At 42.1% G+C, this 12,944-nt stretch overlaps 1 protein-coding gene across 1 annotated transcript in view; it reads left to right on the forward strand.

Moving 5' to 3' along the window:
* LOC149449857 (uncharacterized) overlaps positions 1-12,944 on the forward strand; it is a 68,701-nt gene that overhangs the window by 19,559 nt on the left and 36,198 nt on the right. The gene's annotated exons all lie outside the window — the stretch shown is intronic.

The raw sequence follows: 12,944 nt of genomic DNA on the forward strand, positions 1-12,944 counted from the left end.
ATGTATTCAAGCACAATGAGTATAGCAACACAACAACAAAATTGATCAATAATGTGTAATGAGAAGAACACACTGGTAGCACATTCAGATTTTGATCGATTATCAACAAATTGAACCATAAACGGAGTGGTACAAATAATATCATTGACATAGTAGACAGGAGTAAAAAGAATGGAAGCTGCACTGTTTTTAAATGGGACAGCCAGGGGCGGACTGACAACTCATGGGGCCCCCAGGCAATAGGGGATCATGGGGCCACTGTGTCCTTGCCCAAACTCAAAATATTCTATGAAAAAGGTACCAGTGGCATCTCATGGGGCCCCCTACTGACCCCGGGCCTTCGGGCAGTGCCCGAGTTTCCAAATGGTCAGTCCGCCCCTGGGGACATCTAGTATGGGGAACTCCTCCCCGTACTTCTGTCAGAGGGAGGGGGCAGCAGGCAGCGGCTGCAGCATTGGGAACATGTTACATGTTCCACCCTAAAAACAGGTGGAACATGTAACATGTTCCCAAAGTTGAACTTAACCTTTAACCTCTTGGGATTTTACCAACAATTCTGTAAATATAAATATCTAAAACAGATATCATTCATCATTTACATACAGATATAATATTTTTTTCCCCCACTTATTTCAGGAAGGAAAAACATTGTACTTGTAAAGTTCTAGCAAGGTGTCTAATAACAAAATGAAACATGAGAGGAATCATATGGCATTCTTTTCTTGCACCAAAAAACATTGCAATACCTTAGATTGTACGCCCTTGAGGGTTAGGGATTGATGTGAATGTACAATATATATATGTGTGTAAAGCGCTGCGTAAATGGACGGCGCTATATAAGTACCTGAAATAAATAAATAAATATGTCTGCTGAGGTGCTCACTAATTAAGAACACTGAGCTGGCCTTTGAGTAAATCTTTCTACTTAAGACATAAACGTCTAAAACAATGGTGGTTATTTACTAAACCTGGAGAGTGCAAAATCTGGTGCAGCTCTGCATAGAAACCAATCAGCTTCCAGGTTTTATTGTCAAGGCTGAAGTTAGAAGCTGATTGGTTACTATGTAGAGCTGCATTAGATTTGGCATGCTCCAGTTTTGGTAAATCTCTCCAAATATCTGGCAATGGTACTGTAAATAAAAATGATCAATACCTTTTATTGGCATTCAGTGAAATGATCAATAGTCGGCTGCTGCAACAATTTTCAACATTATCAAATACATATTTGTTGTCAAGAATATTTCAAGAATATACTTTGAATAAATCTTGCATGATAATGTTATCTTCACATAAAAGGAACAATGAAGCCATAAATCTTCTGCATTTTTTTAATGAGCATGAAATGATGAAGCTATTTCCACATTTGTCCCAGGTTTAGGTTTGGTAATTTACCACTTGCCCTCCAGATGATTTACCCCCCTCCCTGACGAGGCCACTGTTTGCGATACTGTGCTGCGTTAATTTAACTGACAATTGCATGGTCATGCAATGCTTTACATAAATGAAATGTTTTTCCCACAAATGGAGCTTTCTTTGCTGACCTGTGCATTTTTAATTTTTTGCGCTATAATCAAAAAAAGACTGACAGTTTTGAAAAAAAATTATATTTTTTACTTTTTGCTATAAAACATATCCAGTAAAAAAAATTTAAAAATAACATTTCTTCATAAATTTAGGCCAAAATGTATTCTGCTACATGTCTTTGCTAAAAAAAAATCCCAATATGTGAAACTAATTGGTTTACGTGAAAGTTACAGCATCTATGGCGATATAAATATGCTGGAATGTTTATTTCAATTTTTTTTTACCACTAATGGCAGTGATCAGCGACTTATTGGGGACTGCGGCGGACATTCTGACAATGGGGAGGAACTGACTAACTGCCACTGACATCCCCAGTGACACTTATACAGTGATCAGTGCTAATAAAAAGTACTGACACTGTACTAATGACACTGGGCAGGAAGGGGTTAACATTCAGGACGATAAAAGGGTTAACTGTGTGCTGTGTTGTGTATTACATAGTGTGCTGTGTGTGTTTTACTATGTAGACATGCTGCTTTGTATTGCTCTGTTTCCCTGTTTTGCATGTTTGTGCTGACGGGGGATATGTGTATTGTTTACATACAGACCTCTCCTCTGTCAGCACTGCCGACAATCACCGAGTCCCGGCCAAGGGACCCAGTGATTGACATGCCAAAGAGCCAATAGCGGTGTGGGTAGGGAGGTCATGCGTGCGCGCACCTTTCCCAGAAATGCAAATCATGTATATATACGTGATTTTGCACATCCAGTACTTCTGCTATAGGGCAGTCGGGAAGCGGTTAAAGGGTATGTAAACTCTAACAATGAACTTCTTGTGAACTCTAACAATGAACAATCTTGTGAAGCCATAACTTTATGTGCACTCTGCCTTGGCTGCACTTTTATCCGTCAGCAATGTCCTCATTTCTGTCTATGCACTATAAATCACCCCCACACATGTTAGAGTGAGAATGGAGGTGTCCTGTAGTCCTGACCTACAATAAACACTGCTCCTCCATAGGTACACTGAGTAAGCGTTGTCAGCATAGACCAGGAAGTGCCTTACTGGCAGGATTATTAGTTGAAAATAAGGAGAAAAAATGCCTGGAAAGAAAAAGAAAACTAATTCAGCCACTACATCTATGAACTGATAAGCTGCAATATTATTTTTTAGTTAAAGTGGTTGTAAACCCTCACATATCCCAAGTGAAGTGACTGGCCTCAGGAGATAAACAGAGATGAAACAAATATTCCTACATAACGTCTACCTATTTATATGCAGCCTTCTCTTCTTTTCATCTGTTCAAATACCTAAATTTATACAGCTTGTCTGAGCTTTCAGAAAGCAGGGGTCAGGGAGCTGAAATTACACACTGCAGAGTTCAGTAAGGAGAGCACTGAAAGCTGATTGGAGGGAAGGGATAGCCCCCTTCACACAGCAAACATGAACAGAGCTGAGGTTGTCAATCTGCTGGAGGTCCCTCCCCTCCCTCCTTTTTTCTCTTGGCATTAGGAAAACTTGATAGCAGAGGAATGAAGCAGAAGACATAAATGACACTTAGTGCTCTGGATAGAGACAAGTACACATTATAGAGGGATATGCTTTGTTCATATTTCATGTCTGAGGTTTACAACCACACCACTTTAAAATACACCGTAATATTTCCTGTTGGAATTTTAGGTGAAAATAGTTGTGCAAAATATAATGAATTGTACATCCAAGTCAGAAGAGGTGGTACCCCTTAAGTCATAGACTTGTTGAATAAAATAAACTATCTATCTGGACTGGAGCTTTCTGAAGAGGGGAGAATTGTATACTTTGGATCTTCTTCTACCAATTGAGTATTTAAAATCTCCAAATAGATAGGATACATTAAAAAAATAGTACATGGACTAGAACGCCATTAATCTTCCGAGGTTAGGATAAAGATCTATTTGTACCCCAAATTCTAACAAACTCTATTGACTTTAGTCCTGGGATAAGGGAACCAAGCAATTCAAATAGAATAGAGCTAGTTTATTATTTTGGAAACTTAATGACTTCAATTGCTTACAATAAGATATCGCCACTATTTTTACAAAAATAGAGTTTCTCTCCAACTGTGGAGACAATTTCTAGGGTTAAAAGCAGAGTTCCACCAAAAAGTGGAAGCTCCGCTTGTGTGCCTCCTCCCCCCTCTCCACTTCCATATTTGGCTTTTTTTTTGTGGGGGGGGAGTGGATACCTGGTTTTGTCAGGTACTCACTCCCATTTCTGGCTCAGTTCGCCGTGGCGAAGTGAGCTGGAAGTTTAGTCCCCCTCCTTCTTTCCACAGTCTTCTGGGCCACTTCACAGGTCCCAGGACACTGCTAGACCAATCAGGATGCTCAGCGTGACTCAGTCTGGTGCCAACAGTTGGGATGCCGGTGCCAGGAAGAGAAGAGGGAAAGAAGGGACGGCGCAAGTGAGCACATCACTGGAGACAGGGGTTTATTAAAAGTCATCAGCTAAAGCTTTTGTAGCTGCTGACTTTTAATAAACACAATAATTACTGGAAGTCCACTTAGAAGTATATTTCCAAATTGGCAGTCAGATTTGAGAACCCCCACCCATATGTTTGTTATGTTTTCCCATTCACACAGCATACCTAAAATATAATTTTTTATTATTTCTTAGATATTTAAGTTGATTTTTTTGGAGCAGGCCTTTGGCCAGGTTGCAAGCTACTCTAGCCTTTCTCAACCGGGGTGTCTAGGCATCTTGGGGTGCCTTCTGGATTCTTCAGGGGTGCCTTGACAAAATGCGTAAACATTTTCCCAAATTGTCCAAAAATTGTGGGGAGGGGATCAAGCCTGCCTGTTTGTTACACAAAGTCATAGTTTCTTATTGTGCAACATTACAACCCTGGGCACTATGTGGGCCAGCCACCAGCATCCTAACAACTGCTGCATCCTTGTTTGATCCTCCATACCACTCTATCAGCACTGGGGTCATGTTAGCTGTATGGTGGAGAGAAAATGAGGTAGAACAAATGCTGGAATACTAGTCAGTACCAGACAGTGTGTAAAAGTGTATTTGCTTTGCAAGAATAAAATATTTCTAATGTCAAGGTGCCCTACATGTGTGGATGTTGCTGCAATATATAAAACTACTAAGGGTGCCTTGAAAATTGTGCACAGGGTGCCTTGCCTAGAAACAGGTTGAGAAACACTGAGCTACTCTGAACAATTTCAAATTGAAAGTGGAGTGAAGTGTTAAAGCTGTATTAAACCCAAAAGCAAACTTTTATTACATTGTATCTTACCAATTTTTTAATTTGATGGCTGTATTAACTTTTTTTAACCCCTTCCCACAGCTGCCTCCTGGCCCTTTAAGAAGTTCTGAATGCCGGAAGTCGGAGGTGGGCATTGCAATAATTTGATCACTGTGATTAGCTGTTACAGTGGTCACATGATTGGAAAGCTTTCACAGAAACATTTACATTTGGGACACATATATGCAGCATTTCGTTAAAGCCCCCCTGCCAAGAGGCCGCATTTATGTGTATGGCCTTAGAAAAGAGGTTAAGCTTTCTTTCTTCCATTGTTACCTGGTGATCTGGCCAGTAAGTCTGCTGTTTTTCAAAAGAAAAAGCTCTCTTCCAGATCAGTTTCAGTTACAGGGATGAGACAAACCATTTACAGGGGTGCTTGCAGCGACCAGCTTTTATTTTTTCATGTAAAATGTTTATCCCAAAAGAAAAGAGAATGTGGTTGCTGTAACTATTTATAAATTAGCTAGTATTTGGCTTCAATTTGTTAATATATTTAGTTTGGTAGCACATCTCACACTCCCCTTATCCCAGACTGACAATACTGCTGTCCAAAGGTGTCACCTGTGCTCATTGTTCAGAGTGGGGGCACTCTAACACCCCAGTCACACTGGGTGTGACTTGGCATGCGATTTGCATGCCATGCAACTTACAGATCCTATGCCAAGTTGCACCCTATTGTTTGCAATTACAGTGGTCAAATCGGTGCAGTTCTGACTTGGTTGGAGCCACACCGGTTTGTGAAGTAGTACATGTACTACTTTTCATGCAATTTGCATAGACATCTGTTTCAGATGTCTTGCAAATCGCACCTGAAATCGGCAGTCTCCCGACTTTGAAATCGAGCGACTTCACTGTAAATCGCACGATTTCAAAGTCTGGCTTGATGTGGATGTAGAACAATACAGGAGGTTTGTTACTGGCCAGATTGCCAGATGAAAACATAAGGAAAAGGCCTAAAAAAAGAAAGTAATTGTAAGCTGCAATATATTATATTTTTGTTTGGGATATAATTGCACTTTAACATGCAATACAGAATCCATGCCTTGAGATCTTCAACAAGGATAGAGAGTGTTCAAATCTAGTTTACAACTGATAACGAGATCTGCCAGCACAGCACAGACAGGTTTAATTATGTAAATATTAACTTCCTAGCCATGTCCATAACATTGTAAAGCAGGGGAGCTGAAGCAATTATAATTGTAAGCAGCTATTTTTTTTTTTTTTAAGGTATTCATTGTAAATTTGTTCAGGCATCACAAATTCTTACAATATTTTGCTTACTTTTTTAATTTCTTATCTTCGTCGGCTCCATTTGGTGGTCGTGATGCTTTTTTTTTTTTTAAATACCTCATTTAGAGAAATACTGCATCTTGGCTACTAGATGGAGGTGATAACAGAAAATCAACATATTCAGCAAAATATGGTTAGAGTGTGTGATTCCCAGGTGAGTGCTTGTGATATTTGTCTATTTTTTTTCTAAATAGACCCCTTAGTCTTCTCTTTATTATGATAAATAATAAATATGGAAAAACACAACTTTCCTCATTTTTAAGTGGCACTCTTAGCAAGAAGAATGCTTGAAGTCAGAAAATATTCAGTTTGTGAAAAGGTTTCATAAGTTAGTGACTGACATGTAAATTCTTTTGGATTCCCATTAACAGTGCACCTGGGGTCATATAAAACAAATTGAAATGCAAAATATGAGGCTTCATTTTTAAAATGCCTCCTGGAAATGTCTTTCTATTTTAATTACCCCTCAGAAAAAAGCATAATCTTAGATCTGAAGGAACATAAATCTTCTACTGTCACTCATTTCTTAAAGCAGAACTCCACCCTCTCCATGTCCATGACAGCTTGGGTTCAGAGGAACTGTGTTAAATGATGCTATCACTGAAACACCAAAGAATGGCACCATCCGGTGGTAAAAAGAAATGACTGAATTAAAGAAGTGTGGGATTAAACAAAAAGGAAAAACAACCCATATATACTCACCTATGGGACTGCAGCATCGATCTGATTCTGCAGCTGTCCCCTGCCGGCTCTAAGACCAAAAACTGAGTGATAACATGACATCTGATCGCTCAGTTCTCGGTCTTCAGAGAGCGCTGACTGTCAGTCACTGTCTTTCTGCTCTGCCCCTCCAGCACTCACTAGAGCGCCGGGCTGTGGAGGGGGCATGCTGAGAGGCTGAGCCATCTATTGATCCAGGCATCTGGGTGGATGCCAACATTAAAATCAGGATCCTTGCAGAGGTCTAGTTTTGAGGTGATTATTAGTGATGGGCTGAACACCTCCCTGTTCGGTCCACGGTTGAACATTCGAACCTACCAAAAGTTTGACCACAAACTTTGAACAGGGACAATTTACTGAGTGATATCTTACCGCATATGAGTATGCAGTAAAATACCGCTCAGCTACTATAATGCATGAGTTACCGTATATACTCGAGTATAAGCTGAGTTTTTCAGCACATTTTTTGTGCTGAAAAACGCCCCCCTCGGCTTATACTCGAGTCAACGTCTGCAGATGGCTCCCCCCCCTTCCAACAGAAGGGAAACTAAGTACAGGGGTGGGCAGGGGGCTGCTGTCTCTTACCTGGCTCCGGTCCCACGACGATCCGGTCCAGGAAGCGCGGCTGCTCCTTCATTCGGTTCGTCCACTGGATGTTCGCGGGGGTGATCGGCTCCGCCTTCTCACTGGTGATTGGCCGCCAGAACTGTAGCTCAGGAAAGGCACACAGGCGGCCAATCACCGGTGAGGAGGCGGAGCTGAGCGGCCCCACGAAAATCGAGTGAAGGAGATGCAGGTACAGTGGGGATCGAAAGTTTGGGCACCCCAGCTAAAAATTTGTATTAATGTGCATAAAGAAGCCAAGGAAAGATGGAAAAATCTCCAAAAGGCATCAAATTACAGATTAGACATTCTTCTAAGATGTGAACAAAAGTTAGATTTTATTTCCATCATTTACACTTTCAAAATAACAGAAAACAAAAAAATGGCGTCTGCAAAAGTTTGGGCACCCTGCAGAGTTAATATCTTGTACTGTCCCCTTTGGCAAGTATCACAGCTTGTAAATGCTTTTTGTAGCCAGCCAAGAGTCTTTCAATTCTTGTTTGAGGTATCTTTGCCCATTCTTCCTTACAAAAGTCTTCCAGTTCTTTGAGATTTCTGGGCTGTCTGTCACGCACGGCTCTTTTAAGGTCTATCCATAGATTTTCAATTATGTTGAGGTCAGGAGATTGTGAAGGCCATGGCAAAACCTTCAGTTTACGCCTCTTGATGTAATCCCCCGTGGATTTCGAGGTGTGTTTACGATCATTATCCATTTGTAGAAGCCATCCTCTCTTTAACTTCAGCTTTTTCACAGATGGCATCAAGTTACCATCCAAAATTTGCTGAAATTTTATTGAATCCATTTTTCCTTCTACTCGTGAGATGTTCCCTGTGCCACTGGCTGCAACACAACCCCAAAGCATGATTGATCCAACCCCATGATTAACAGTTGGACAGAGGTTCTTTTCATTAAATTCTGTGCCCCTTCTTCTCCAAACGTACCTTTGCTCATTCCGGCCAAAAAGTTCAATTTTAACCTCATCGGTCCACAGAACTTGTTTCCAAAATGCATCAGGCTTGTCTATATGTTCATTTGCAAAGTTCAAACGATGATTTTTGTGGTGAGGACGTAGAAGTGGTTTTCTTCTGATGACTCTTCCATGAAGACCATATTTGTACAAGTATCTCTTTATAGTGGAATAGTGTACCACAACTCCAGTGTCTGCCAGATCTTTCTGGAGGGATCGTGCAGTCAAACGTGGGTTTTGAATTGTTTTTCTCACAATCCTGCGAGCTGTTCTGTCTGATATTTTTCTTGGTCTTCCAGATCTTGCTTTATCTTCCACTGTTCCTGATGACTGCCATTTCTTAATTACATTTCGAACAGAGGATATTGACATCTGAAAACGCTTCGCTATCTTCTTATAGCCTTCTCCAGCTTTGTGAGCGTCAACTATTTTCAGTTTCAGTTTTCTACACAACTGCTTAGAAGAACCTATGGTGCTGATTGTTGGGGCAAGGTCAGATGAGTCTGGGCATTTAAAACCTTTGAGATTGACATCACCTGGTCTTCCCAGACGATGATTGAGAACAATCCATGACACTGGCAGGTCTCAGCTTGGCAAAGGGGGCAGTGCATGCTATAAATTCTGCAGGGTGCCCAAACTTTTGCAGACGCCATTTTTTTGTTTTCTGTTATTTTGAAAGTGTAAATGATGGAAATAAAATCTAACTTTTGTTGACATATTATAAGAATGTCTAATATGTAATTTGATGCCTTTTGGAGATTTTTCCATCTTTCCTTGGCTTCTTTATGCACATTAATACAAATTTTTAGCTGGGGTGCCCAAACTTTTGATCCCCACTGTAAGTGTGCCGTGCTTAGGTGCTGCTGCAACCACATATGCTGGCTGCAGCAACACCATACTGGAACAGGGGTCAGCAAGTGTCAGTGGGAGGAATAGTGCCCCATCATTGGTGTCACTGATACCAATGATGGGGCATTATTCCTCCCACTGACACCAACGATGGGGCACTTTTCCTCCCCCCCACTGACACCAACGATTGGGCACTATTCCTCCCCCCCCCCACTGACACCAATGATGGGGCACTATTCCACCCCCCACTGACACCAATCATGGAGCACTATTCCACCCCCCACTGACACCAATCATGGGATACTATTCCTCCCCCCCACTGACACCAATGATGGGGCACTTTTCCTCCCCCCCACTGACACCAACGATGGGGCACTATTCCTCCAACCCCCCACTGACACCAATGATGGGATACTATTCCTCCCACTGACACCAATGTTGGGACACTATTCCTCCCACTGACACCAATGATGGGACACTATTCCTCCCACTGACACCAAAGATGGGGCACTATTCCACTGACACCAATAATGGGGTGCTATTCCCCCCACTGATACTAATGATGGGGCACTATTCCTGCCACTGATACCAATGATGGGGCACTATTCCTCCCACTGACACCAATGATGGGGCGCTATTCCTCCCACTGACACCAATGATGGGGCACTAATCCTCCCACTGACACCAATGATGGGGCACTATTCCTCCCACTGATACCAATGATGGGGCACTATTCCTCCCACTGATACCAATGATGGGGCACTATTCCTCCCACTGATACCAATGATGGGGCACTATTCCTCCCACTGACACCAATGATGGGGCACTATTCCTCCCACTGATACCAATGATGGGGCACTATTCCTCCCACTGATACCAATGATGGGGCACTATTCCTCCCACTGATACCAATGATGAGACACTATTCCTCCCACTGATACCAATGATGGGGCACTATTCCTCCCACTGATACCAATGATGGGGCACTATTCCTCCCACTGATACCAATGATGGGGCACTATTCCTCCCACTGATACCAATGATGGGGCACTATTCCTCCCACTGACACCAATGATGGGGCACTATTCCTCCCACTGATACCAATGATGAGACACTATTCCTCCCACTGATACCAATGATGGGGCACTATTCCTCCCACTGACACCAACGATGGGGCACTATTCCTCCCACTGACACCAATGATGGGGCACTATTCCTCCCACTGACACCAATGATGAGGCACGATTCTTCCCACTGGTGTTCCCACCCTCGGCTTATACTCGAGTCAATAGTTTTTCCCAGTTTTTTGTGGTAAAATTAGGTACCTCAGCTTATATTCGGGTCGGCTTATACTCGAGTATATACGGTATATTAAGTTATGTGGTATTTTAGTAGTGAAAACATGCTTTAATGTTTCAGCTGTCAGTGGGTTTCCATGCTCACAGCTAAATGTCAAAAGAATTATTGCCATTGCCGACAATTACATTTTTTTTTTTTGTTAAAGCAGCGTGGGGTCCCCCCTCCCATCCATACCAAGCCCTTCAGGTCTGGTATAGATTTTGAGGGGAAACCACGTGCCAACATTTTTTTTAAATGACGTGGAGGCCACCCCCCCAAAATCCATACCAGACCCTTATCCAAGCATGCAGCCCAGCAGGTCAGGAAAGGACCCTGAACCATACCAGGCCACTTACCCTCAACATGGTAGAGGTGCTTTGGGGGGCCAGTGGTTGTGGGGGTCCGCGGGTAGGGGGCTTATCGGAATAAAGTGGACCCCAGATCCTGCTCCCCCTATGTGAATGAGTATGAGGTACATGATACTGCTACCCACTGGAAAAAAAAAGTGTAGTAAAAAAATGACAGGAGACAGTCCTTTATCAAAAACAAAAATTAAAAAAATGTCCCTTGAAGTAGATCCAATGTCATTTACGGTGCCCCCCACCATGTCCGACCCAGAAAAAAAAACGTGCCTGAATGACAGTTCTTAAATACTGTGATGATGTCTCAAGGGGGTGGGCTTACCTGTCCTATTCTGACGCCATCATGCGCTGTGATTGGCCAAAGCACTGCACCTGACCTGTGCTTTGGCCAATCACAATGCACTGTCAGGGCACAGAGCACTGTGGGGCGCTGTGGGCAAATAGGCCGCCGAACGTCCTCACCCTCTGTATGTTCAGAGAACACACGAACGGCCCATGTTTGAGTCGAACATACGTTCGACTTGAACATAAAGCCCATCACTAGTGATTATACCAGGATCATGGTTGGGGCTACAAACATGATCCCAGTATCGTTTTTCACAGTCGATGATTCTAATCCCAGTAAAAGTGATCCGAGCAGGTACAGAGCCACTGGGTCACTTTTACAGGTGGCAGAAAGGGGGCTGCTGCCTTTGCCAGGCTCTCCCATCTGATGAGGAAGCTCAGTACTGATGCAACCTCCTCGGTCTCACTCACGAAGAAGAGTGGCAGGAACGGAGCTTCTAGTCCCTCTTCTGTTACGTCGGAAAGCGGAAAAGATGAGGATTTTATTACTTCTGGTTTCAGTCTCATGTTAACAAGCTGTAACTAGCTGGTGAAAGCATATTATCAAGCCAATCTCGATTTGAACAGATGCTTTAGAGGGCAGAGGAATGATATGGGGTCTAATAAATCTCTCCATAAAGAGGACCTGTCAGGCCCATGCTATCACAAGGGATGTTGATAATAAAAATAGATACTGTCTAAAAAAAAAAAAAAACATAAATAATTAAATAAAATAAAAAATTTAAGCACCCTTGTCCCCCATGCTGACATGCAAATGCCAACACACACGTAGGTCCTGCATGTTAACGGCTATTGCACCGCACGTCTGAGGTATCGCTGCAAAAGTCAGAGCAAGAACAATAATTTTAGTGCCAGACCTTTGTTTAACTGTAAAGGCTTTTAGAGCGTTGCCTGTGGATAATTTAATGTACTATTGTTTAGCATCATTCCACGTGTGTGTGCAATTTTGCAGCTTGACATGTTTGGTATCTACAGTATGTACTCATCATTAAAAAAAATATTTCCCAAAAAATTGCATTTTAAAAACCACTGTGCAAATATCGTGCAACATAAAAATATTGCAACACCCACCATTTTATTCTCTAGGGCCTCTGGTTAAAAAAAATGTAGAATGTTTGGAGGCTTTAGGTAATTTTCTGCAAAAAAATGCAGATTTTTACATCAATATGTATGTTGCTGCTCCAGGTGGGTCCACCACACAGTCCCATTCACCTCCATTGTATTCAGGTGCAAGCTCCGCTCATCCAGTCACATGGAACAAATGCAATAGAATCCAAAGGGAAGGGCTGCACATTTGAAAACAGCATCCCTTTTATTGATAGTCTTTAAAACAACACATACAGTAGACACAATGGGAGTAAGGTTGCTCCCACAGTGTCTACTGTTGCTGTATATGGCGTTTTAAAGATTAAAGATTAAATGGATGCAGTTTTCAAGCATGCAGCCCTTCCCTTTGGATCCTATTGCATTTGTTCCCCATTGGCTGATTTTGGGTTCTGGATTAAGGGTGAGTTTATAGGAAAAATCTGCTTTTCCTTTTGGCGGCTATTGAGTTTTGATTTTTTTTAACTGAAGTTCTGTTTATAAACTCCCAGATATTGTTACATATATTTTCTAAAATTGCTTACTTGTGCCCTTTTGATAGGCTTCTT

The sequence above is a fragment of the Staurois parvus genome, unplaced genomic scaffold, assembly GCF_062004578.1.
Source record: "Staurois parvus isolate SC_StPar_1 unplaced genomic scaffold, SC_StPar_1.0 ptg000599l, whole genome shotgun sequence".
In the NCBI taxonomy this organism is placed as follows: domain Eukaryota; kingdom Metazoa; phylum Chordata; class Amphibia; order Anura; family Ranidae; genus Staurois; species Staurois parvus.